The 26543-nt window shown below is 39.6% G+C and overlaps 1 non-coding gene across 1 annotated transcript; it reads left to right on the top strand.

Annotated features, from left to right (window-relative positions):
- Positions 1 to 2819: 2819 nt before the first annotated feature.
- On the top strand, positions 2820 to 2891 carry TRNAH-GUG (transfer RNA histidin (anticodon GUG)). Its single transcript has one exon. It is a non-coding gene; the product is annotated as a tRNA-His (tRNA).
- Positions 2892 to 26543: the final 23652 nt, after the last annotated feature.

Below are 26543 nucleotides of genomic sequence, written 5' to 3'. Positions count from 1 at the left end.
AGGAGCTGGGTAGGTTTGTACCTTGTGTAATCATGGTCAGATGTAAAATGCTATGCTAGTGCATATGGAAAGTTCAGATTTGGGTGCTCTGTACACAGGTGAAATGACTATACAAGGAATAATATGATCTAATTCAGAGGAAGCATTCAGGTTGATGGCAAAGGGCTATACTTCTTCTGGAACTTGAGGGGTGGGGCATTGTGACTGTATGAGATGCAATGCCTCCTAGAAAACCCACAGGGTTAGTACTGCCCCAGTGCAGGGCTGTCCCTTAAAGTATTTGGCAAACATCTTTTATGATGGGTAGTGCTTAGTTGTGCTGTGGATCCATGTGGCTGTGTTCAAATATGGAAGATCTAGAGCTTGAGTCTCCTCTGCTTTGAACAGTCTTGCAGAGACTTGTGTGGGTTCAGAGGGAAAAATTCCATTTATCTGCACTAAGAGACTTGTTGCTGCCATTGGCCCTAGGCAGCTGATGCAGATAAACTAGGGGCAACTTTGAATGCTGGTTTAACTATAAATGTAGAAAAGACCAAATTTAATGCCATTCCAGAACTCATACTTAAATGCTGTTGTCAGTAGTGGGTAAATTTTCCATTGTCGGTAAGGCCTCATGCTCTTCTGACTAGCCACTTCCAGCATGTGTAAGTCTTCTGTTCTTCCACTGCTAGAAGTAGACACAGTGACTAATCCCTGTGCCTCCAGACAAGCAATATGCTATAACAGCAGATGAATGTTGGTGAGAGAGTGCCTGTTTTTAATGCAAATGTCTTGATTAATAATACAGACTGGAGGAAGAGAATATGGGAGTTAGACAGTGGAGAAACAAATTACTTCTCAGTAGGCTTTTCCATGTTTCCCTTAAAAACCATTTGAATTAATATTTTTACTATTTTTAATTAATACCCTAAAGCCATTTTTTCTGACCATTTATAAATTCTCTTTGCTAAGATAAGCACTTAGTGGGCAGTGGTATCTTCCCTGAAGGCATGGTGTATGGAACTTCAGACACACTGATTTCTAGCAGAGTCCTTTTAATACTTAGCATTTATATAGAACTCTTGTCTTCTGCCCAACTGCCCATACTGAAATGCTTGTCACTGACAAGTCAGTGCCGTTATCTGACTTATACAGATGGATACAAGTTAAGTAGCTGATTAAGATCACATGGTGAGTTAATGGTATGGCACTAGAGAGCTATTACAAAGCCCACTGATATCAATGGAAGGACTGCAGTTGACTTCATTATGCTTGAAGAGTATTCCAGGTAGAACCCAGGTCTCCTTAATCACATGGTCACATTAGAAATCTCCAGTTGGCTTAAAGTTTTAAGGTCTGGTGTTTAAGGCTCATGTGTGGCAGGCCTTGGGGACAGGGTAAAGGGGGTGTATGTACTCCTTTTCTTTAGTGCTGTTGAGCAGCAGTTGCATGTTGTGGTTACAATTTCTCTCCTTGAGCAAAACTTCCACGGTTTCCCATGCCTGATTAAAGTTTGCAGGATGTTGCTGAGAATTGATTATCCTTAACAGGTCACTGAGCAGACAAGGGAATATAGTATTCAGCATATACAAAACTTCACATTTGATACAGCAGTAATAGTAAAATTATGAAACTAAAGTTACTATTTGACACTTCTGCTCATATTGCTTTTATTTTAAGAAAATGAACAAACAAAAAAAACCTCCCCTTTTTATTTGTGTGTGCTCTTGCCAACTTGGTATAGTGAAGGACAATTTCTCCTGGTGCTCAGCAAGGTGTATTGGTCTGATTTCCCCTCTCATTCTCTCACTACAGTGCCATCAGTCCCAGATTCTCTTAGCTATTTCCAGTGCCCAGGATATTATTTCACACAGTGTGATGGGTTTCAGAGGTAGCCCTGTTATTTCCCCTTGCTGTCAAAAAAGCAGGCTTGTAGCAACTTTAAAGACTAACACTTTTGATTATTGGCTATTTGTTATTCAAGTGTTACGGGACAGGATGGATTATGTGTGTGTTTGGGACACATTGATGGCTTTTCAGGTTTAAATATGATTTAAGATAGCAGAATGCTCTTGTTTTGACTGCCCCCCCTCTTAGAATGTTACCTGGTATGGTTTCATTTTGCTAGAAATTTCAGTTTACAGATGTTTATTAAAATCCCTTATACTTTGTTTAGGGGAATTTGAACATTGTGCATACTCCATTATTTTGAGACTTGGAAGTCTCCAGACAAAAATGGCAGGTGGTTTTCAGCATTTGGCTCGGTACCATCAGAATATAATTCCACACTAATTGCTAGTTGCTTTTAACTGATGGCCACTCCCTGGGCAGTCTCGTGTGAGTTTGGAATTGCTGGTGGAATATCTCCTTGAGTGACCAAGAGACTAACTATATGAGAAACATTTCAGTGCATGGTGTGTTGAGGCATGGGGGTGTGCAATTACAAGAACATTGAAAAGAATGTGCTGGTGAGATTGCTAACCGTGAAAATATTTTTGTTAAACAAAGGAATGGATTCTGCCCTGTCTTCTGACCTTATGTTACAAAAGAAAAAGGTTTGGGATTACTATTAGGAAGGGGGAGCCCTTATGATGTTCCTGAACCTGTTTATGTCCCACTTCGTGGCCATGACCGCTGGGGTGATAAGCCCTAATTTAGTACAGAAAGTAGAATTCAGCGCAGGACGAAACTCGAACAGAGAGTTTCGGAGAATACTGCAGAGGGCGGGGGTGCAGCTGATTTTGAAGGAAGTACGCGTGCAGTAGATGGCGCTGTTTGGTGAGTTGAACAGTACAACAGGAGGGAAAAAACAATGCTTGTTCGCAGTTCCCTCGTAGCTTGCCGTGATCGTATAGTGGTTAGTACTCTGCGTTGTGGCCGCAGCAACCTCGGTTCGAATCCGAGTCACGGCAGAAAGGAACAGAAGTACTTATTTGTTTTTCCAAAATCTGCTAATGAAACCTGATAATCAAATGACCGAGCAATTAGACATCTTTTCACTCTCTTACAGGAATGGTTTGTAAACTTGACATAACCGCAAGGCGAGTATCAGCTCAATGAGCCTCTACTCTGTGTGTGCTGTTTCATGTTTGATTTTAAACGTGTATTTATGGATAATGTGATGCACACTGCGGCAAAGCGAGCATGTAATTTCTATTAATTACAGCTGCTCTAGGGATGGAGTGGACAAGCTGAGGGAGTCTGCTTTTATCTTTGTCAGTAGTGTATAATAATAAAGCAACAACCCAAAATTACTTGAAAATATGACCACAGTAGATGGGAAAATCTTACTTAATCAGGCATGAGTCGTTGTTAGCAGGAGGCTTTTCCTGGGTGACAGGCAAAATTAACTGCCCCTTATCAGTAATGCCAGGAAACCCTTTCTTCCTTTGATAGGCGCTGAGTGTAATTTAACTTTCTTCATCACTGCTTAATATAGGAGCTCAGGTTCTCAGAAAGAAGGGGCATTTGGCTCTTGTAAATTACCCTGTAGTAAATAACAGTAATTCATGTAATAAATCATATAAATTAACAATAGAATTACATAGCATATAACAACTAAATTAATGAGGATTTACTGCTGAGGAGCTAGATTATTTAGAGGCCACTTCATGGAAGCTCTGGTAATTGGTTCTTAACTGTAAGAAATAAGAATAAAAGCAAGAACCTTATTATTACTTATTTTAGTATATCCTTTACCTATGGCTAGATAGGGGGGTGGCTTGACATACATTTTAGATGAGTTCTATTTTCCAAAGCCACTCATAAAACATGAAATAAAGGCTTTCTGAAAGATTTTACTAAACATTTTCAGAGTGTTTATATGGGTGTAGCCTTTCTAGTTATGGGCTATTCTGAGAACTGTTGCCTGAAATTGTGAACAGCACTCTGAACAGTAAATAAAGATGAGCTCTTCTGTACTTGAGTATTATTTACATGTGTCAAGTCTCAGTGAACTTAAACTGAATCTTCTCCCCCTTCTGCTGTTACTGTGATGTCATTTAGGAAATAAAATGAGGTAGCAATTGCCGAAATTTGCCACAAATCCATTGCTGTTCTTAGAAAAACAGTTTGCTTGTGACTTCATTACTTCCTTGTCACTTTCAGTGATGTGGGGAGATGGTCACATTAGTTTTGAATTTGGAAAGGCTTGTATGTGCATGGAGTTGTTTCTGATTAACTCCATGTGTGGACCCTCTTAATCCAGAATAAGAGCATCCACACATAGAATTAATCAGAAACAACTCCATGCACTGAAAAGCCCTTAGAATCAAGTAAATAATGGCCTTGATTAAAGAGTGCTGAAGTCTCATTGAACTAAATGGGACTTAAAGTAGAGTCTACTGAATGATAATACCTACCACTTCTGCATTGCTTTACAAAGGAAGTTGGTATCATTATTCATTCTGGAAAACTCAGGTTCAGAGAAGTGAAGTGGTTTGCCCAGGTCACCCAGCTATTCCAGTGCTCTAGCTGTTAGGTCACACTGATGCATTCCTGAACTAAAATCTATAACTGTTAGCCAAGATCACTCTCCTATGCTACTGTTTGGTGAGTGTTGTAGAAAATATAATCATTGTTAATTTATGGACATCCTGCTGCGAATGCCCTTGCATATTAAATGTAAATGTAAAGCACATTTACTGCACAAATTCCCCTGACCGAATTCCATAAGTGAAGTAATACCACAGTCTACCTCCATCCTCAGCAGCAATGAAGCACTTTTTCCCTTCAGATACATACATATTTCATTTTTCTCACACTTCCAGTGATCTGTTTCTTACTGAGCACACTTCAGCATGCCACCTCTGTGCCTCAGTTTCTCTCAGTAAACTGCCTTTCTCTTCTTACAAGGACTTACATAGGGAAATCACTGTGTAAATACTAAACAAAATTCCTAAATGTGTAAGTTACAAAAAAAGGAGAGTGTAATGTGTGCTGCCTGCTGTATTATTCTTATACACATTAGAAAATCTATTTTGAATTCTAGGGAATTCTCAACTAGAATCAAGCCAGTGAGGCAGGCGTTTACTCCTTCTATTTCACCCTGCCATTCCTCAATGACAATTCTCTGCTGGAGCGTGGTCACATGAGGGCTGGAGCTAGTTCTCAGAGGTTAGAGCATCTCCTGGACATCTCTGACTTCTGTTGGAGCTGTGGTTGTGGCAAATTGTGAATCTGGCAACCGTAACTGGTCCTGTTATGAGTCCATGATGCATTTAGAGCTGACCCTATAAATGCAAAAAGGATTACCCAGAAGAGATTGAAACAAGTAAAAATAACGAATTCTGAAGAGAACTTCTGCGAGGAGGACAATGATGTATGAAGGGAAGTCACAGAAGGAAAACAAAGTGGACAGGTTAATGGGCTAACTGACCCTTTTACCTTCCTAAGATTTTTCTTGTATCAATACTGGGAGATCCGGTTCCTCTGCAAAAACATAAGCTGCGTCACATTCTTTTCACAATATCTCTTACAAAGCTACGTTTGTGTGTTTCAGTCATGAATTTTAAAAATCTGTTCTCTGTGATCCAGAACAAAATAGAGGACTTAGTCCAGTTGATTTACATGTAGCAGTTCAATAAGCGTAGGCCGAAATATTTGGAATGCACAATATAACACAATGGGGATTTGTGCAGATCCTTGTTTAATAAAACATTAATAACCTGTTGCTTTCATCAACATTAACATATTATTGTCACAATGGCTTGCTGGAAGCAAATTCTCAATCCAACAGTGTTATTTCCTTATCTTTATGGTTGTGACTGATTAATGATATGTGGCTTGGGAAAATGCTTTTTTGAGAAATCGGGATTAAAATACTTCTCAAATATAGAAGTGTGGCTCAACCAGTGAGGAGAAATAACAAGGGACTCTGTAATAGCACGTTGTGTTTTCCCTTCCGAGTTTAAGATCTGCAGATTTCAATATTGGTGAGTGTTTCAGTAAGATGCATCAAGACAGGATACACCTGGTGAGAACTGGAAAAGTTTGCCCAGGACAGGGGACACTGGCAAATGGTCATTAGTGCCCTGTGCTCCAAGATGTAGGCATGGAAGAGGCTTACTACTATTATCCCCTAGGCAGAGTTAATGAGCAACCAATGATGGTCAGAAATAGTTCTAGACATAACAGTACCCCCTACACAAACTACTCTTGCTCTTGGCAAGAAAAATCTTCTCACTGTGGTGGAAATGGGAGCTCACTTTTGGGTCTCTGGGTACATGGAGGCAGTGGTCATCCAATCCACCGAAGTCACAGAGAGGCCATGGAGAAGAAGAAATCCTGTTTTGGGTGATTCTTCCTAGTGCTGTATGAGAGGTGCCCTGAATAGCGATGGAAGAATATACCTCTGTGTCTCACTGGGCTTGTCTACACTGAGTCCCTACTTCGAAGGGAGGATGGCAAGTAGGGTGTTGGGAGTTTATCAATGAAGTGCTGCAGTGCACATATAGCACTTCATTAAGCAAATTCCCCCCTGTGGCAACTTCTAAGTGTTAAACTTCGAAATGCCAGATCGCATGTAGCCACAGCTGACCTGCCAGTACTTTGAAGTGCCCGGAGTACTTTGAAGTCCTGTTACTCCTCAAAGTTTTGTGCCCGCGCACTTTGAAGTACCAGCGGGTTAGCCACGGCTACACACGAGCCAGCACTTCGAAGTTTAACACTTGGAAGTTGCCGCGGGGGGGAATTTGCTTAATTAAGTGCTGCATATGCACTGCAGCACTTCATTAATAAACTCCCAACACCCTACTTACCATGTTCCCTTCAAAGTAGGGACCTAGTGTAGACAAGCCCACTATTTCTATGTAGCAGTATCTTACTGTGTTCCCAGTTCTGACCGCATTCATACGATCAATTGGAACAGTATTTAGCTGCAATCAGATAGCAGAAATTCTTTTTACTTTAATGGCAATTTTTTGGTTAAGCCTGGACATGAAATGAGACATGCTTAAAACACCAATAGTTTCTTTTTACTTTTCTTTTCGGTGACTCCTCATCATTCCAGATGCCCCTACCTGTGTAGGAAGATAGTATTTATCTTGGTGATTGGCATTATTCATCAGAAAGCTGACGGATTCCTTTACCGACACTACACATCCACGAAGAGGTGAAGATGAATGATTTTGCTGAACCAAAATTGAAGAATATTATCAACTTTCAGCTTTGGCTACAAATGTAACTACTTACCTAGGTCCCCCTTGATATAGCATCTGAGTACCTCCCAAGTATTTATGGATTTTTACCACAGCCCTGTGAGGTAGGAAAGAGTTAGTACCACAGCTCTTCAGGAGAACCAAAATACAGAACTGTTAAGTGAGTTATGCAGCGATTCGGGCCTTGATCCAGTTTTAAATCTTGACGGAATGCTCGAGGGCAGTTCTGGGAATCTAAATGCATAGATCCAAAATGAGATTTTGGCTCATAAGTTTTAGCTACTATGTTCCAACTATACCTGCATGCTTTTATACACTGCATTATTATTAATAACAGCACTAATAATAATAATTTAGGTTTGGATTTAACTTTAAATCAACCATACTGTTTCCTTTTAGTCCTGAAATCTAAATTTTATATTTTTATTTTGCATACCTATGTTCTAGAACCTCTTCAGTAAAAAGCCTCTCCTCTGTGGCATCCTCTTTGTAAAGAAACAAAGACTATGTCTACACTACAATCTTTTGAAAGGGGGATGCTAAGGAGACACTTGGGAATATGCTAAGGAGATGCTATAGTGAATATGCAGCACCTCATTAGCATAATGGTGGCCGTGGCACTTCGAAAGTGCTGCTGTTGATCGCGCGTGCCTCGTCTACACAGCGTCCTTTTCAAAAGGACCCCTCACACTTCAAAATCCCCTTATTTCTCTTTGGTTATAGGAATAAGGGGATTTCGAAATGTGCAGGGTCCTTTCACAAAGGACCCCATGTAGACAAGCCACGCGTGATCGAAAGAGACACTTTCAAAGTGCCGGGGCTGCTGTTATGCTAATGAGGTGCTTCATATTAACTGCAGTGCCTTTATTAGCATCACCCTTTCAAAGGGGGGGTGGGGGGCTGGTGTAGACATAGCCAAACTGATTTCATGATAACTGAGTAAGTTAGCCTTTCTCTCCCACTGCTCTGTTTGCAATAACCCTCACTGAATGACATGTTTTGTTCTAAACTGTAGTATCAGTGAGACAGGGAGCCATCTTCCTCTGCATCTCCAAAGGTGGCTGGCATATCTTTGGTGCTGGAACAAATAAATGTGCCATATACTATGGTGACTGGCCATGAAAGAGCAATTTTTAATATAAGTTTTTAAAAAAGCAATCTTACAATAAGGTTTGTAGCTAAGTATTTTTCAGGTACAGGAAAAAAACATAACCATTGAGCTGAGTCTACTGAACTGAATAACTGGAAAAGGTATCTAATTTATTATTCCCGGTATCTCTTTTTGCTCTCTTCTTCTATCTCCACAAATCTAGGGGAATGACATTGAACATGTCTGACATTCAGATCAGGGTGAAGCTTGGAAAAAGCAGTGGCTGTTTTGAATCTGCAGTCATCAAATTAAATGAATTTGGTTTTCATTCTTTTTATGGAACTGCAACCTGTGTTAAATATTTTATAGGTCCCTTCTGAAAAGCTTTCAAGAGGCCCATGTCAAGAAGAACTCCTTTCAAAGATTTTCCTATGGTACAGAAAATTCTTAGAAGTTTAAAAGAGTTCATTGTTCCATAGGAAAGCATGTTGGCAATTTATTTTGGACAATTGTATGTTTTTACATCTGAAAGTTCATTTCTGAATTTATTGGAAATTGAGTTTAAGAAGATAATTGGTAGAACTATAGCTAAAAGAAGAATAACAAAAAGAAATGTCCCTAATGCCTGATTTTACATTTCGAAGAAGATAATTGGATCATGATGTTATAGTTGTATGGTATTTCCCATAGTTCTCTCTCTCTCTCTCTCTCTCTCTCTCTCTAATGTTTTACTATTGTATTGTTCAATATGTAAAGTAAAGGTTTGGTTTTCCATGTGTAATGAATGTGTGAAAACGAAAGCAGGGGAGGGATGCTATATAAGTTTTTGAATTTTTTTTTATCCTTGTGGTTTTTCACTCCTTTGAGGTTTAGCTTTGTTTCAGCTTTGAAAATAAATGACATACTGCTCAGTTTCACCTGGTTTCACTTCTTGATCATGAGTTCTGCATGCTTTCATTGCAAATTCAGACCTGGGCCTGGATACCTATGATATTTTGAATCTTTTGACAAGCCCTGAAATAAGTTTTGAGTTTATTAACAAAACCCAGAAGAAGGAAAGATTTTGTGTAGTTTTGGGTTTCATAATAGAAATTGAGTACATGCTGTCTTGCATGTATTCTGTGGCTTTATCGCTGGCCATTTCTCTTTTTCATGTAAACTCCAGTATCAAGTATGTGTGTAGTAAATATATGAACAAATCCTAATTGTCAACACTTTTGACTCTGAATTCCTTTAAACCAGTGCAAAGTTGATGTAAAAATGCTACCAGATCAGAATGGTAACATTTCATTGCTCACTCTGTCCAGCACAAAACAGTCAAGAATTAGGCCTGTGGGTTTTTTATTGGTGGTTTTTTGCTTTGTTTAACTGAGACATTGGCTGAAAAGATCCGTCTAGATTCAGAAGTGTTTTTGGTTCTTATTTCATAAACTTAATAAGCATGCATCTTTATTTGGAACATAACTGAAGTGAAAGTGGTCCGTTGAATTGTCTGATTATAACCTGATTTGTTGAATCAGAGCACTGGCTGAGTCCCAGCTCTTCTTTTAAAAAAATAAACAAAAAAAAAAAACACACTGGAAATATCGATGCATTTTCATTAACACTTTAATATTAATCCCAATACTTTCCCATGAAGGGACAGTAGTTTGTGTGATCCCTAGCTGTCCTCCCTGAGAAACATAATTGTTCCAGGTATTCCTACCGAAGAGCCTCCTTTCAAAGATTTTTCGGAAGGTAGGTCACTTGGGCTACATCTACACTAGGGGAAAACTTTGAAATGCCATACTAATGGCGAAATCGGAGAATACTAATGAGGCGCTGAAATGAATATTCAGCACCTCATTAGCATGCTGCTGGCCATGGCACTTCGAAAGTGCCAGATTTTGCTCATGCGTGGCTCGTCTACATGGGGGTCCTTTTTGAAAGAACCCTGCAAATGTCAAAATTCCCCTTATTCCTATCAGCTGGTAGAAATAAGGGATTTCAACATTTTTAGGGTCCTTTTGACAAGGACCCCCCGTAGGCGAGCGAAACGCGGCACCATGAAAGGCTTTGAGAGTGAAACAACAGTACTGTTGTGTTGTGTTATATCCCCCTCAGTATTGATTTTTCTGGCACTGATACTATGCATTTTCCAAAATGTATCCATTTGGAGTATTCAGTGACAGACTGTAACAACTCTCCTTTTAGGGATCTGCCTGTTATGCCAATAAGATCAGTATAATCGTGCTACTAGATTTGCTTTTCCTACTTGCTTCTTCCCATTTGGGAAGAAGAGTGGTTTTGAAATTGGGGCACACTTTCAAAGGAACCCTGGCTACACAGGTATTTTTATTTTGAAATCAGCACTTTTGACAGGCTGGGTGGCTGTAATTATGCAAATGAAGTGCTGAATATTCATATCAGTACCTCATTTGCATTTTCAAACACCCAATTTACACGTGCCTTCTGAAAGGGAGGGATAGTGTAGCCATGGCCCTAGTAGCATAACACTGAACCTGTTAAAAGAGCTATTAAGTGGTAATGACGCCATTTAACAAGCCATTTGCCAACACAGAGGTGTATATACTATCCATTTCTGAATGTACTGACGAAAATAATTGTGCATTACTGTAATATTTATTCAGAACTTGTTACTCAATAGGACCTTAGTTTAAAATTTGCTTTAAGTATTTCATGAGTTTGTTGATGATTTCAAAATCACATTTCTAAAAATCCTTGGATAGATTTCTAAATGCCCAATCTGAGTATTCAGCTTTAAACGTAATTGCTTGCATCTTCCAATATATGGCTTTTTAAATACATTTTTCAAAAGACCACCCTTATCTAAAATGCACATTTTAATTTTAATGACTATAGTACAAAAAATTGCTTCCACAGTCTTCCTGTCCTTTCTGTCCAACCCTGAAATTTTTGTCCCTTCAAAGGGACAACACCCACTTACTTCCTGGATAGCTGGACAAATGAGTTCCTATTGTTATGGAAGTAACAGAAAATTTGTGTTCTTTTTTTCTGAAAGCAGTGAACATTGTTATGAACATACTAAACTGCTTTGATTAATTTAAAATTATTTCTTTATTTCAGTGCATTAAATATATAGTAATCTGGAATTATTTTAGGAAGGCTTATGTGTGCATTTAAAATATAAAAATTAGCTTAGAAATACTGATTAAGAAAAATATAAAAAAGACGAGTGCTGCATCATGTGTTCCGCGATATCTAATGTTGTATTCAGCAGGACAGCTGACTCGTCCTTGTTACAAGTTTTTGGCAATAAATCTCTAGCAAACTTCAAGCTATGTCAAAAACCTGTGACTGATCTTATTATTTTTTTTTGACTGTCTCCCAGATGTAGTGATTTTTTTTTTTTTAAATTAGGTATGTTCTTCATGTCCAGACTTTGATTTGGCCATGCAGTGGAAAACATGCTCCATTTTCTTTAGAAAGAAAGTTTAGAGTGTTTGGTTCCACCCCTACCCGTATGTCATTTGGTGCAGTCGAGTTCATGGATTTGGCTGGAAGGGAGTAAGCAGGGTGTGGGAGAAAAGAGGGGAGGAAGACAGTGGGGAACACAGGGTGACGCTTGAAGTGGAGCATGGGTGGAGGGTGGGCAGGGCCACAGACTAGGGTGACAGCTTCACCTACTGCCAATACTCGTTGTATCCTGTCTCTTCTGAATCCTGCAAACAGAGGTGGTGCCAATTATCACACAGTTCTCATGGTTCGTGGCTGCTAACCTACCTCTCCCTCTCGCCAGTAATAAATATTATCTGATCCACTAAAGAAGAATAATTTTAAAAATTGCCATTGGAAACAGAACCTATGCCTCTAGCATTCCCTCTTCTGTAACTCTCTACAGGATAGCATTCAGCACTGCTGGGTTTAATGGATATCTGGACTCTCCAAGAAACCCAGCTGTAGGGGATGAGCAAAGGTGGCGGGGGGCATGGAGAGTTCATGAAATTTTGTAAGGGGGAGGCGCAGCATGATCAGCTGCTGGGTCTCAAGCTCCTCCATCTCATTAAAAATATTGAAATATGTTACTGTTTTATGTATGTGTATTCACATTTATATACTGATTAATAAAGGTTTTTATACTCGACATACTTATTTTCTCATAAATGCTGAAAGAGCTTTTTTCATAGAACATAAACAAAATTTTAATTGGTTTGGATAACATTAGACAGGTTGGAGGGGAGGGGGGCTGCTAATTGCATGGAGGAAGAGCGGAGCCTGGCATAAAAAGTTTTGCTCACGCCTTTTGTTGCACGGTGGGATCTGTGGTCTAACACCTGCAGTGCTGCTATCACTTTCCAAGGTTACAAGTGCATTGACTCTGTTTCTGGCACTGAGCTACCATGGATTCAGTCATGTAATTATGATGTAACTGTTGGGTTATTTTTATATATATATATATATATATATATATATATATATATATATATTTAAAAATTGTAAGTAAATTAATAACCTTTCACCATGGTATTTAGGGAAAATATCTGAATCATTTAGTTGTGGTGATGCTAAGAAAACTTTGTGTTATGCGCAAGAGTTATCTTTCGAAAATGGGACTTTTAACATATTTAACATATTCAGACTGCTTTAAAAGGGTCTAGTGTAAGAAGTAAATTTGAGTTCAAAGTGATTACAAGAGACTTGTGTAAGAATTACTATAAATAACATGGATTTTTTTTCATGGACACAAGTTGTAAAACCCCATGGCTATGGCCACACTAGTGAGTTTTTCGACAAAACTGGAATTCTGTCTACAAAACTCACACACATCCACACGCACACACAATGCGTTTTGTCGAAAGCCTGTCAACAAAACTCAGCTCTTCTGCTAACAACTTTCTGCCTCTCCCAGATGAGCAAGAGCAACTTTGTCAACGGATTCTGTTGACAAAAATGCTGTATGGAGGCTCTGAGGGGCCTTCTGTGGACGGACTGGGTTTCCAGGACACTGGGCAGCCCTGTCTGCTGTGCTTCCAGTTGGTTGTTTTGTTGAGAGAGTGGCCAGGCAGCTTGGCCTCTCTGTGGACCTGCTTTAGTGTATGGCTACACTCAGTCGACAGACATTTTGCTGGAAGATCTGTTTGGACAGAAACGTCTGTTGACAGCTCCTTCTACTGTGGTGCATTTGCTTATCTCCTGCCTGCAGTTCTGTTGGGAAAGGCTTTCCCAACATTTGGTCTGTCCACATGGGTCCAAATATTGGGGAAAACCCCCTCTGCTGAGGCATCTCTTCTTCTTCGAGGAACGAGGAAGACAGGAAAACCCCCTCTGCTGAGGCATCTCTTCTTCTTCGAGGAACGAGGAAGACAGGAAAACCCCCTCTGCTGAGGCATCTCTTCTTCTTCAAGGAACGAGGAAGACAGGAAAACCCCCTCTGCTGAGGCATCTCTTCTTCTTTGAGGAACGAGGAAGACAGGAATGTTGGCAGAATGCTCCAGCTGCAGCAGACTTCTGTCTGGAGACCTCCAGGCTCACAACAGATGCCAGCAGTTTAGACATAACCCATATGAATTTTGGGATGTGATTCAGTATTTGGTGGACTGATTTGTGTTCTGACTGATTCAGTGTCTGATTTTTCCATTTCTTCATTTGCTCTGAGTTAAGGGTCAATTGGGATTAAATATCATATACTGGACTTCATGGCAAGGATGTTTCTCAGGTTTAATACATGTCCAACATTATCCTGGAACTGGTGGTTTTTGTTCCTCATTTTCTTTCTGAATTCAGTCTCTGCTGGACTTGATACCGGGGGAGTGGTGAACTCTGTTCTACCCAATAACTAGGAAGCTATGAATTTTGCTTTCTGATCAAGCTCTCCTGACCGCAGAACTACTAGAGATTGTTTGTTTAGGAAAAACAGCCAAGTGTCTAGTCTGAGGTGTCAAAAATTTACAGCCATTTACTTTTTGCTTTCCCATAAAGGAGCATTCATTTCCATTGTCTTTCTTTGTCTCGTGCTTTATCTGTGGCTGCATTAGCACTACAGACTTCTGTAAGCATACCAGTGTCAGTTGAGGTGTGATCCCTGCCCAATATAGCTCTGCTATCAGAAGTCTGTGGTCATAAATGCAGTCATACCATTAAAACTGGAACAGTTTGCTTCACTTGGGGTGTAGAGTGCAGTATATCCCAGCTCCAGCTGGGATAGCTGTATCCACATCCATCAGAGCACTTTGCTGGCTTGGAATACCAGTATTTCTACATTGGTAGACAACGTCCTACATGGGCAGTTTCTTTCAACAGAGGTCACTGTCAACAGAGAAACCCCTGCAAAACTTCTGTTGACAGGTAGAGTCTACACACAAAAGCAGATCAAAAGAGCAAGCCGTTCTGTCGACAGAGAGCAGCCAGGCTGCCAGGCCCTCTCTGGACAGAATGGCTGACTGGCAGCTCTGTAAACAGGGCTGCCTTGGGAACTTACTACAGGGGCACTCTGTCAACAAAACACTGTCAACGGAGGCGCTATACCTGATCAGGGAGAGGTATTGCGCTGCCAGCTGAACAGCTGAGTTTTGTCATAAGAACGGCCATACTGGGTCAGACCAAAGGTCCATCCAGCCCAGTATCCTGTCTGCCGACAGTGGCCAGTGCCAGGTGCCCCAGAGGAGGTGAACTGGAGACAATGAGCTGTGTAGACACTCGGTGAGTTTTATCAACAGAAGCTGCCCGTGTAGATGCAGCTGTAAAGTTGTCCTAGAATAGCCGTGGCCTGTGTCTCTTTGATTTGGAAAAATCCCTTTAACAAAAACTAAATGGCTTATGATTTAGCCTGTGCCTTTATTTTTAACTCGTGTGTGTGTGTGTGTGTGTGTGTGTGTGTGTGTGTGTGTTATAACAGAGTCAGCATAAATTCTTAAACTTAAGATAATGAAGACCGAAGGTTTTAAACCTCCTAAGTATTAGTCTCCTTCTTCACAAAACAAAAAAGCAGCCATGTAGCGCCTTGAAGACTAACAAAATGATTTATTAGGTGATGAGCTTTCATGGGACTGAGGAGGTGGGTCTGTCCCATGAAAGCTCATCACCTAATAAACTATTTTGTTAGTCTTTAAAGTGCTATAATACTGCTTTTTTGTTTTTGCCTAGGTATTGTAAGGTTAAATTATCTCATCACTTGGTCCTTTCTTCCCCCTCCATTCACCCCTCCCATTAAAAATCATTTTAGCATGGGCTAGGATCATTTCCTAATGACTTTCTGCTCTTCCCCATTAGGCTTCTGAGTGAGCCCAACCCCTGGATATACTAACAGGCCAGTCCTCTTCTCCCCTCCCTCCCCTCAACCCCCCAAAATGGAGTCAAATCCACAAGGCAGCAGGGAAGAATGGGCATAATTTTTCTTTCTCCCCTCTCCTGTCAGTACCCTCCTGTCTACGCCTCCCTGCCCCCACTAAAACTGCATTTCATTTCCAGCAGCCTATCACTTATTTTAGAACCAATGTGCCTGTGTCACACACGGACCTGGTGTTTTGCATTTATTGCTGTCAGTTACTGACCTCATAAATGGCTCATTCTTGGAAGTGAGGTGCTGAAAAGCCTTATGCTAAAAGAATGAATCACACAATTTTTTGCATCCTTTGCTGCTTTTCCAGCTGTGCCCTTCTGGGATTTTCTTTTGTGGTGGGGTATTTCCAGAGACAGATGGCAAAAACAATATCCTATCTTAAAACCATTCCAAAACGGAGTCAATTAAAACACTGCACCAAGGTTACAGAACACAGTAAAATTCATGAAAGTTGCTCAAAGTGACCTAAAAAGAAAGGAATAAGGCAAACATGATGCAAAAAGATTCAATTCCCTCCACTAGTCATGAGTTAATTGTAATTGGGTGCAACTGCCTCTTCCTTATGTTTTGCTGTGCTTTAGAGAATAGCTAGATGGAGTTATTTTGGGCTGACTGAATTACTGCTGTTGAAGTGTTCTAATGGAACTAGCCTGTGTTAAAAGAGAACCTTTGGAAAAGGGACAGGTAACAAGGAAGAGAAAAATCACTCCCTTCGAGCTGTGACTCAGCTTCAAGCCAAGATTGCTGCAGGCACAATGCAGTATACTAACCACTATATGTGATCTTGGCAAGCTAGTGTGATAGGCATAATACAGATTGTCTGTTAGTAGAGCTGTGAGAGTACTGCCACCAAGTGAGAACTGGTTGCAATGATTCACGTGACTGTGTTTTCAGGCTTTGCCAAACTGAGGAAAGGCTTACATTCTGAACAATTTAAACACAAGAAAATTCTTATTTCTAACCAGAAAAAGATTTCCTACACCATAGCATAGAACTTGGAAAAACATCTATTCAGCAGAACGGGGGAAGAATTGTTTGCGGGTAGGGTGTTAACTGTGGAAACTTGTTTTAAGTAGCAAAGGTTATGTTTTCTCTTTCCTGAGACAGTGTCTGAAATGTTAAAGACCCAACACATTTCACATACAGTTTGGATTGGGTATCCTGTTGTTAAATGTGGCCTTAGCTGGCCTGTTTTAGAAAGAAGGGAGATTGACATTATGCAACAATGATCATGTACTAGACATTTGAGTAACTTGTTTCATTTGAAAGATCTCCTGCCCATCTCCATTATAATACTGTTTAACCCAGTGATCCAGTATGCCAGCCTCACACATTTAAAAACCATGAATCAAGCAGCAAAAAACTATGGCAATGGCTTAAGACCACATGAGATTTAAAAAATGTGAAGTTGTGAAATAGTTGTTAAACTATTTAGAATTCACATTTTTAAGTTTTTTCTCTGCAAGTAGGAGAGGGAGAAGAAAGCTACCTGTTTTCAAAATCTGAGGTTGTTTGGTTTGTTTTAGTAGTATTGTGGTGGTACCTAGTAGGACAGGTCATGGACCAGGACCTAATTTTGCAAGGTGCTATACAAATCCAGAACAAACAGACAGACTCTGCATCAGCCTGTGTAAGAAAGGAGGGAAAGAGGAGACAATGCTGGTATGATAGGAAACAGTTTTGGCACACCAACTGCCTAACTTGTCGAGTTTTTTGTAGACCTCAAGCAAAAGAGCTTCAGTGAAGATGATGAGTTGTCTTTATGGATGATTTTAGAGAGTAACATGAGAGAAAACATGAATGTATTTGAAAATTTCACAAGTGGGCAATAAAACCTAGCACCATTAGCTTAGCAGAGGCAGTAACCTGATTACACCAGTGGGGCTTTAACATTAAATAACTCAAGACTTGTGATAAAATTGCAAGAGTTGGCAACACTAACAGCAGGCTTTGTTATTTGTAAAGGAGGACTGCTCCCATGTTGGAGAGAGTACTTGTCAAAGCACAATGGTTCACAGCACAGTTCTAAGTACAGTTGTTGTTAAAAAGGGACTGTCAGTTAGTATAGGTTTCATGCAGGGTGGGCTTGGTGAAAGCTTACAAGTTCTAATAAACTATTTTCCCTATATTTTTAAAAGATCAGTAAAAATACTTTTGGGAATCTGCAGTATTTAAAGTTAACATCTCCTAACATCTCAAAATGACCGGCAGCAAAGTATTTCCTGTAGTTTAATGATATTACAACTTACCCTAAATTGAAGTATTTCAGAATGCCAGTGGGGTCAATCAATAGACAGCCTACAGTGCATTGTTTTTTGGACAGGTATACTAAATATTCTTGTTTGTAGCCGTGCTTTTTGAAATAAGCATAAGTTATGTTGTCCAAGTGTGCCAAATGAGGGTGTCACAATGGGGCCATTTATCAGGAGCATATAGCTGGGGTAAATCTGGAAGGCTGCAGTGATCAGGCATCTGTAAATAAGCAGAGCTTCTGTCAAGCTGAGAGGTTGTTCTGGAATAGTTATATCAATGTGGGTGGAATTTGGCCTGAGTGCTAACACTGGGGAAGGGGGTAACCTGATCCTGGTGTTTCTTTAGAGGCAACGGAGCTTTTTAGTATTTGTATATATGTGCAGTTGCTGTCTGTGGTGCTTTACTGTGGATCTTGCCTGTGATAAAGCTGTGACCTTTTTTCCTAAAATCCACTGTGACCTGTGGTCATGTAATCCCAGCAGGACTGTGTCTTTCATGTAAACCCCATTTTCAATGGTAGCATCTCAGTAACAACGCCAGCAGATGTCAGTCCTGATTCATGTTCTGCCCCTCCCTCCCCATACTTACACAGTTACAGACCGGCGTTCAATAGCAACTTGACAATAATCAAGCTATTACTGAGTACAGTGGATACTTGCTAATCTAAAGGAATGAGTGGAAGACCCATTACAGGGTGCTAATGTTTGTGAATCAGAGGATAAGAAATGAAAATAGTGAGGGTACTGCATCACAAAAATTCACTTTTGTTCTTCTATGTTGACAATTTTAATTTAAATTAAGGATTTCATTATTTGGGCTTTATGAAACTTGTCTGGGTCCAAGCTTGCAGTTCCATGTTTAGTGCAAGTTAGAAGTACAAATTGCAAATAAAATGGAGTCATTGTCGTCCTTATGTCTCTACCCAGCCAAAGAGATTCCCTTACCTCTTAACTTGCTTGCTCAGACTACCAGAAAAAGCTTGAGAAAATAAATATCCTTTCCAATGTGCTCTGATGACCAACCCAATTTGTGTGACCAGGGGGAAAGAGAGAGAAATGAAGGCACTACTTGCTCCCAGGCAGACATCTCTAGGGACTGTGAGCTTGAACACCTTTTGTTGATGTCCAAGCAGGAGATAAACAACTAGGATATTTAGAAAATGCATTGTGGTATATTTTGTAGCAGTGATGAAGTTTTAGCAACATGGGATCTCCCTAGTACTGGAGACCACCAGTCTGTGGTGTGATTAGTTGTGTAGATTAGCAAAATTGTACTATATTTTCTGTCTTTTTCTTTTTCTGCCAAGGGGAATGAATATAGTTTACTCTGTTCCATCCATAGTGTCTGTTTCTGTAAAATCAGTTGGGCATTGTTCCCCCACCGTGCACCAGCAAGCTAAAGATGTCATGAGTTTAACCATCTGTTCAAATTCTTGTCCATTTTTTATCAGTGCACCAGGTAATTTTACTTATTGTGTTAGTGGAATGACAGAAAGCTATCCCTTTTGTGTTACAAATTAATTCCTCTGTTAATAATTTATTTTTTGTACTGTTCTTCAATCTAAGTTTATAATGACTCATGTTTCTACATTGTGATAACAGAGCTTAAGACCAAACTTTTTTGCGCTCAGCTCCTGTTAAAGTCTCTGAGAGTTAGGTTGCATGACTGAGGTCCAAATTAGTTTTACTTCTGTAATATTCATGCATGGTCTCTGGTTTTTATTTTTTCAACTTTTTATTTAAGAAATAATATAAACGGGAAATAATCTGGTTCCCCATCATCGTCATTGGGTAAACTACAAGGCTGTAGGCTAAATCATTGATTATGGGAGAACCAGTTGATAGTCAGGAATACCAACACAAAGCTTCTAGTGGCATTGTACTATGCTATCTATCTTTCTGCAAGTCTTTCTACCTGGGCTGGGAGACTCACTAAGGGAATGTGTGTACTGCAGACAAACAATAACGTGTTTTCTTCATTTGGGTTAGCTAAAGGTTAAAATAAGTGAAGACAGAACACCTCTGCTGAGCAATTCCTTTGCAACCCCAGGCTGCCCTATAGGCTTGTCACAGAGTTGCCATGTAACTGCTATTTTAACACAAGTTAGCTAACCCAAGTTAAGAATATACCATTTTTGCAGTGTAGACATACCCTTAATCTTTCTCTGAGATGCCTTGTCTGTGAAATGGGACTAGTAATTTGTGATGTAAGGTTTAATTTATTAATATTTGTAAAGTGATTTTGCTCCTCAAATGGGAAGGCTCTGTAGAAGTGTGAAATTGGTATCCAAATGATCCTTGTAGTCATAAAAATACCTTTTCAAACTCAAACATGTTTCTAATCATAATTATGGTCTGACATCCTTTTATGATGGAATATAATGTCCTATTAATAGTGGGATTTCTAGAATTATTTGATCATGAACAGAATTGTTTTAAGAGGTATCAGAAGAATAGTCTTGGTTTCAATAGGTTTTTTTGGTGGGGTTGTTTATTTGGTGGAGCACTACTCTATCCTCCCAACTGCTGTCATTTTTTCTGGTGATAGCTGCTGTTAGTCTCTCCTTCTGCAGTGCATAACCATTTACAATTTTTGGTAATATATTACAAAGGATTGCCTATATCAGGAGTGAGCAAAATTTTTGCAATTAGCAAGGCCCCCCCCAACCTATCTCATGTAATCCAAACTGATGGAAATTTCAGTTATGTTCACATGGAGGGAAAAAAAATTCAGCATGGGTAAGAAAATAAGTCTGTAGAATGTAAAAACGTCTTGATCGGTATGTAAATATGAATAAACACACATTAAAAATGTTGAAATGTTACATTTTTATGAGATGGATGAGCCTAAGACCCAACTGTGCTGCATCCCCCTCTTATGAAATTTCGCACACACCCTCCGGGGGCCTTGCCCCCCACCTCGTGCACGGCTGCTCTAGATCCCCTTCTGATGTTCATAATAATAAATGTCCTCCCAGAGCATTGCAAACATTGCAGTAATATTTAGTAATTAGAGCAAAGGGCTAAGAGCCAGAAATTTTGGAATATTACCCCCCAGCTCCATTGTGATCTTTGGCGGGACGCTTAGCTCTTGTGTCTCAGTTTTCCCAACTGTAAAATGTCAGTTATCTATTTATGTACCTCAGAAGGGTATTGTGAGCAATGTACCCTGTAAGCTGAGTGCTTGGGTGGCTGCCAGTGAGAAATTTAGGTTCCACCCTGCTGATAAAAGGGTGTCCACAGCTGCCCACAGCTAGCAGCATCTGTGTTTATGGTGGTGCACATCTGCACATGGCTTGGTGCACATAACAAAACTTATTCCACCAATGGCTAGGAAACATTCGAGGGAATGCTGATTGTGAAGCTTGAGTGACTGTAAGACATTTTAAGAGTAATAGATGAAATGCACTAGAGAATTGTAAAATATTATGCGGAGTGGAAAGAGTGTATATGAAATACTGCATCGCATTGTGCATGCACATTACTTCAAAAAGATGTGAATTCTTTGTGGGCCCAAACCATGCAATCCTAACAAGTTCAGTGAATTGATGAATATGGCTCTATCAAAATCTGTAATAGCAGCCTAAATAACAAGTTAGCACTTTAGAGCTCCTTTCATGTGAACATCTAAAACTGCTTTAGAAATATTAACTTTCATCTTCACAATCCTTCTGCTCGGTATTCTCCTCATAACAGAATGGTGTAGAGAGGTAAATTGATTTGCCCAAATTCATGTGATGACTCAATGATAGAGCTAATTCACCTCTGGACATCACTGCAATATATGCACAGCTGTCCTGTGACACTTATTTTTATGAAGAACCGTAGAAGAATATGGGGAAAGTGTTTTTTAAACTCTCCATTTAACAATTATTAGTAATGCTGAAAGATACAAGAGTGACTAAAATTTAGACATGGCCATCAAAATCATTTTTAAAATATTTACTTTTAAAGGCTGTTTATCTGTTTTTATAACATTTTGGGCATTTTCCACATAGCTGAGCACTGAGTGTCTCCTTTCATCGCTAGGAATTGTTTAACCGCTCATTTTTGCCAGTTAAAACCAGCTCCCTCTGCTGGACATATAGCAGAAAAGCACGATATGTGTAAAGGGTGTCCACTAGGTTCTTGTTGGCAGGGAAGTAGATTTCCTTATTGCTCTTGTTAATCAGTTTAAAAGCACTATTTAAATAACAATGAACACAAGTTATCTAAGTAAGAACCAGTTATGCAGCCTTCTGTATCCAAAGGGAAGAAAGAAGTCTTCGGTGAAGGTAGTGCTGTCACTTAATAGAAACATCTCTGTGTGAGAAGAAGCTGTCATATTTTTAATGGTAAAGGAAACCAACTTATGTTTATCCTTAAAACCAGTAACACTGAAATCAGAGCATGCTGTACATCACCATTTCTTTCCCATGTCAGCTGCACTATTGTCAGCTCCAAGGATTCAAAACCCATGAGGCCAACTTAAAAACTGTGAGATTTAAAAATATTTGTGGGTTCTTTTTATTTGCCTTCTGAGTTAAATCACAGTTGGGCCACATTTTTAAGGTTTTTTTCTGCAACCTAGAGGACCTGAAACTTACAAGCACTTTTAAATCAAGCTGAGATTCTTAAGTAAACACTTGTCTCTAGAAGTGAAGGTTTTAAAAAATCGTGAAACTCACAATTATAACATGAAATATGGTAAGACTGCCTGGAAATCTCCGAACCATCCATATTTTATCTATATTTTACAAAGTTTTTTTTTCCTTAAAATGTAATTCAGCTATAAGCAAATGATTTCTAAAAATAATTATATTTAGTCTTTAGGTCACTGCCCTCACGTCAGAGACCTGTACACCCACTATGGAAGAGCGAAGGAGTGCCAAGTGCATGGCTCCTTTCTATTCCAAATTTGCAAAGTTGCATATATGCTTGTAACATTCTGTCTCTGCCAGGGACTATAACCAGTTAAGCCTGAGTAGCCCTCTTAGACAGATCAGCCTGTCTCAAAAGCAGACAGAAAGCGTGTTCCATATAAAATCCGATTATTTTGCACACCTAATTTAAGATAATCTGAGAGCCTGTTTCCATAAATCCTATTACATCTCCAGTCTCTTCTCATCTCTTTCAGGTAGTTCAGCACCTGCTCTTTTACTACCTAGGACCCTTTAAGCTCTTATTCCTTTGACTTCAGTGTCCTGTATTGTATTAGTAAAGGGTTGGGATAAACTAGAATGACATAGCTACTGTCAGACACCATTCACTTCATTTTACAGTCCACATGCCAGCCCAGATGTGTGTGTATGACTGTGATCTCTTGCTGGACATACATACACAACTATATTGTACGTTACCAAAGCGTTTCTCTGAATAGCCATAGTAATGATGCAGGAACCTCAAAGGCTATATGCACACTATAGAGCTTTGTTGACAAAACTTGCAGAGCATCTACACACAAAATACATTTTGTAGAGAGAAACTGTTGACAAAAAAGGCCATGTAGATGCTCCGGGAGGCCCTTTTGTTGACAGAGAATATCAAAAGATTGGTCCACTTTTATGTGTAGATGCAATCTGTCAACAGAAATTTTGTCAGAACATCTCTTCCAACAGTAACTTCTGTAGAAAGATGCTTCTAGTGTAGATGTAGCCAAAGTGTTCAGAGTGAGAAACATATGAGGCATCTGGAAGTTGAGATGCTTATTTAAACTGTCTGAATTGGCAACATTTCAATGGTTGCCAGTGCTTGTGCTGACCCTATAATGTGATATCCAGCTTGACTTGGTACCATCCCAAAACATTTTGCTAGTGGCACACCAGCTTTCTGCTTTGCTCACTTTAGCTGAAGGAAAGATTCCTGGTCCATTGCAGACACCAGTGTCAGTTCTTCTGTCTCAAACTGTACTAGTTTCAGTGCTCACCAGTGGACAGGTGCTTTCCCAAGGGATACCCCATCTGCTCAGTGCCTCCTCCACAGATCTCTAGCCCAAAAGACTTTTCTACCAACCAATGACCACTCACCTCAGAAATAATTTACAAGAAAAATATCTTGCTCTGTCTCCTCATCCTAACTTGGTAGTGAACTCTTCTACCTGCCTGTATGGCATGGGTGAGCCTTTGGACTTTCTGGTATCCTCTTTGCTCCAGTGGGAACACGCTAACCGCAGAGCATGTTGTAAGGAGAATAACATTCTAATCTGTAGACAGGTCAGACACGTCTGTGCAGCAGGGCCTTATTTCAAAGTAACACCATAGACCTACCCCAGTGCCAAACACAGGCCTCATCTACAATAGCCTTTTGGGGGAAATTTTTCACTGGTGGTATTACGGTGGGAGTACTAGCAAAACCAGTTCTCTGGCAGGTGCCAGAATTTATTCCATGGTGTTATCTCGATATTCTGTTAAGGTGATGGTCTGCACTAGTACTCTTAGCACTGATGTCACTGGTAGAGCTACATGAGTACAGGTTGAACTTCTCCAGTCCAGCACCCTCAGGACCTGACTGGTGCCAAACTAGAGAATTTGCTGGAACATGAAATGCCAATATTGTCTGCCAGCACTACCAACACTTCCACTGTTTACTGAGCTCTTAAAAGACATTTAGGGGGTACATTGCAGCTAAATAACAACATGGAACACTGTGAGCCAGGACTGGTGGCTATAAACCAACTTTTATGGGACCACAGGAAACTTGGCTACACCTTGTGGCATATAAATTGTTGTCTGGCCAACTAAAATCATGCCAGATTACAGATGTTTCTGGGTGAGAGAGTACTGGGTTAGAGAGGTTCTACTTGTATTAGTGCAATGGAGGAAGATCTCCCAAAAATCAAGTGTGGACACAGCTGAAGCAAAGATGAGGTAGTATTGGAGGTGGATGCATTTGCAACTCAAGCAAGATAACTTGTTTGCCTGCCCCCATCTTTTTCCTAATGGTTATGTTTTTTAACAGTATTTTGGCATTTTGAGTCCTGACCACAATGCAGAAAAGCAGAGGCTAACACAATTGCAAGAACCTAAGGAAACAAAGTTAATCATACACTTTTTGAAATGCTGCTTTGGGTTCAGCTCCAGAAATCCCCGGAAGATAGTGGGAAAAGTGGGCTGCTTTTTTTTTTTTTTTTGCCCCACACCTGTCCTTCAGCTGTATAAATTCAGCTGTCTCATTTCATCTTATTCAATCAGATGTGAACTCTTGTCAGATCTTGGGATGGTCACATTGTCCCCCTGCTTTAGCCTGAAGAGCTCCATTTTTGAGCTTTGATCTCTAAATGTACCTTTCGGCCAAATCATGCTTGCAGGGGTCCTTTTCTGAAATTGAACGTTCTTTCCTTTGAGATTTTTGTTAAAAAGAAATAAAGGCAAAGGTCTGTCCAATAAGCCAGGTCTCAGGGTTCTGCCAAATGTCCTTCCAGTCCTTTGACATAGCCCTGCAATAGGCATCTACTTGATGTTGGAGCTCATCTTAACTATGCTAGCATCTTCCAAGTGTAACTCTACACAAAATTAGTCTATTTCATATTTACAAATATTTAATTTGAGGCAATGAAAATAAATGGTAGACTAATGACTTGGAATATATTCCCATCATGTCCTTCCTTGGTGCAGCATAATAGCAATCCTTTTGCAACGCTATTTTTACCAATAGGTGTCAGTACTACAACTACTTAAACCTTGTACTCTGCATGGAGCATAGGTCATCTACAAACTTCCTCCACTTCACTCTGTCTTGGGACAAAACTTGTAGCTGGCTCCAGGCCATATTTGCATTAGCAAACATAACTTGTAGTTGTGAATTCCCCTTAAGTGTAGGTGGCACTAGCAAGGTATGTGCTACCTTTTCTATTCTATTGTTACTCTTTTCTTCTTTTAGATTACTTGTTTTTTGTATATTGCAGATAGTCTATAACACTTTCACAGTTGCAGCCTAAAACTGTCAGGCAGAGACAGTTTGGAAAGAGTAACAAAACAATACATTAGCAGAGGGTTTTTTGTTTTGTTTTGTTTTTTAAACAATGGAAAATTTTATTTAGCATATGTAAGGCCTCACTGTTAGGTAAACATTTTGCTATAATTTTTCCTTCAAAATCTGGCATGGAGTATTGAACAGGGCTTTTTCAGCGCACAACCAAGGAACATGGACGAATAAAAATGTACAAAGAGCAGGAATCCAAAAATCCAATCATTACTTGAAATCAATTGCCTGCTGCAATGTAATTTTCAAAAATGTGCAAGTTCCTTTGTTTTCAAAGCTTTAGAAATATTTTCCTACTTGAGACTTTATGCTCCTCTCTGAGCTTTATTTAAAGAGCAAGACTAAAAGTATATTAGATTTAGAAGTAGCTTTGTATATCAACTCCTTTTACCATGTTCTTTGTGTGTTCATATTGGTTTTGTATCCTCTACCACTCATGTATTTATGACCTTTTTGAAGAGCAAAATTTGTGGGTTTTTTTTTTTAAATATAGGAAAAGTTACACGTTCAAAAATCTATGAAGCACATTTATTATTGTCTTCTTTGGCCTTAAGTAAAAAAAAAAATATTGTTCTAAATGTTCTTGAACTAAGTTTTCAGTGAAGTCTTTTTCTCTTGAATACGGTATATCTCAGAAATGCTGGTCTGGAAGTTATTACAGCATGTTTAGAAGTTAAAAGGTAACCATAATGAGATCTTGCAGACAATGGGCTCTATTCTCTCTGACATACAGGAGGATTTACAGGGGTATTATTGTCTGTGAATACTAATAGAAAAATCCCTTGTGCATCAATACAATAGAACCA

Source organism: Carettochelys insculpta, chromosome 5 (genome assembly GCF_033958435.1).
Source record: "Carettochelys insculpta isolate YL-2023 chromosome 5, ASM3395843v1, whole genome shotgun sequence".
Lineage (NCBI taxonomy): Eukaryota > Metazoa > Chordata > Testudines > Carettochelyidae > Carettochelys > Carettochelys insculpta.
The sequence above is the reverse complement of the archived record's forward strand: the minus strand, read 5'-3'. Positions and strand labels throughout refer to the sequence as shown.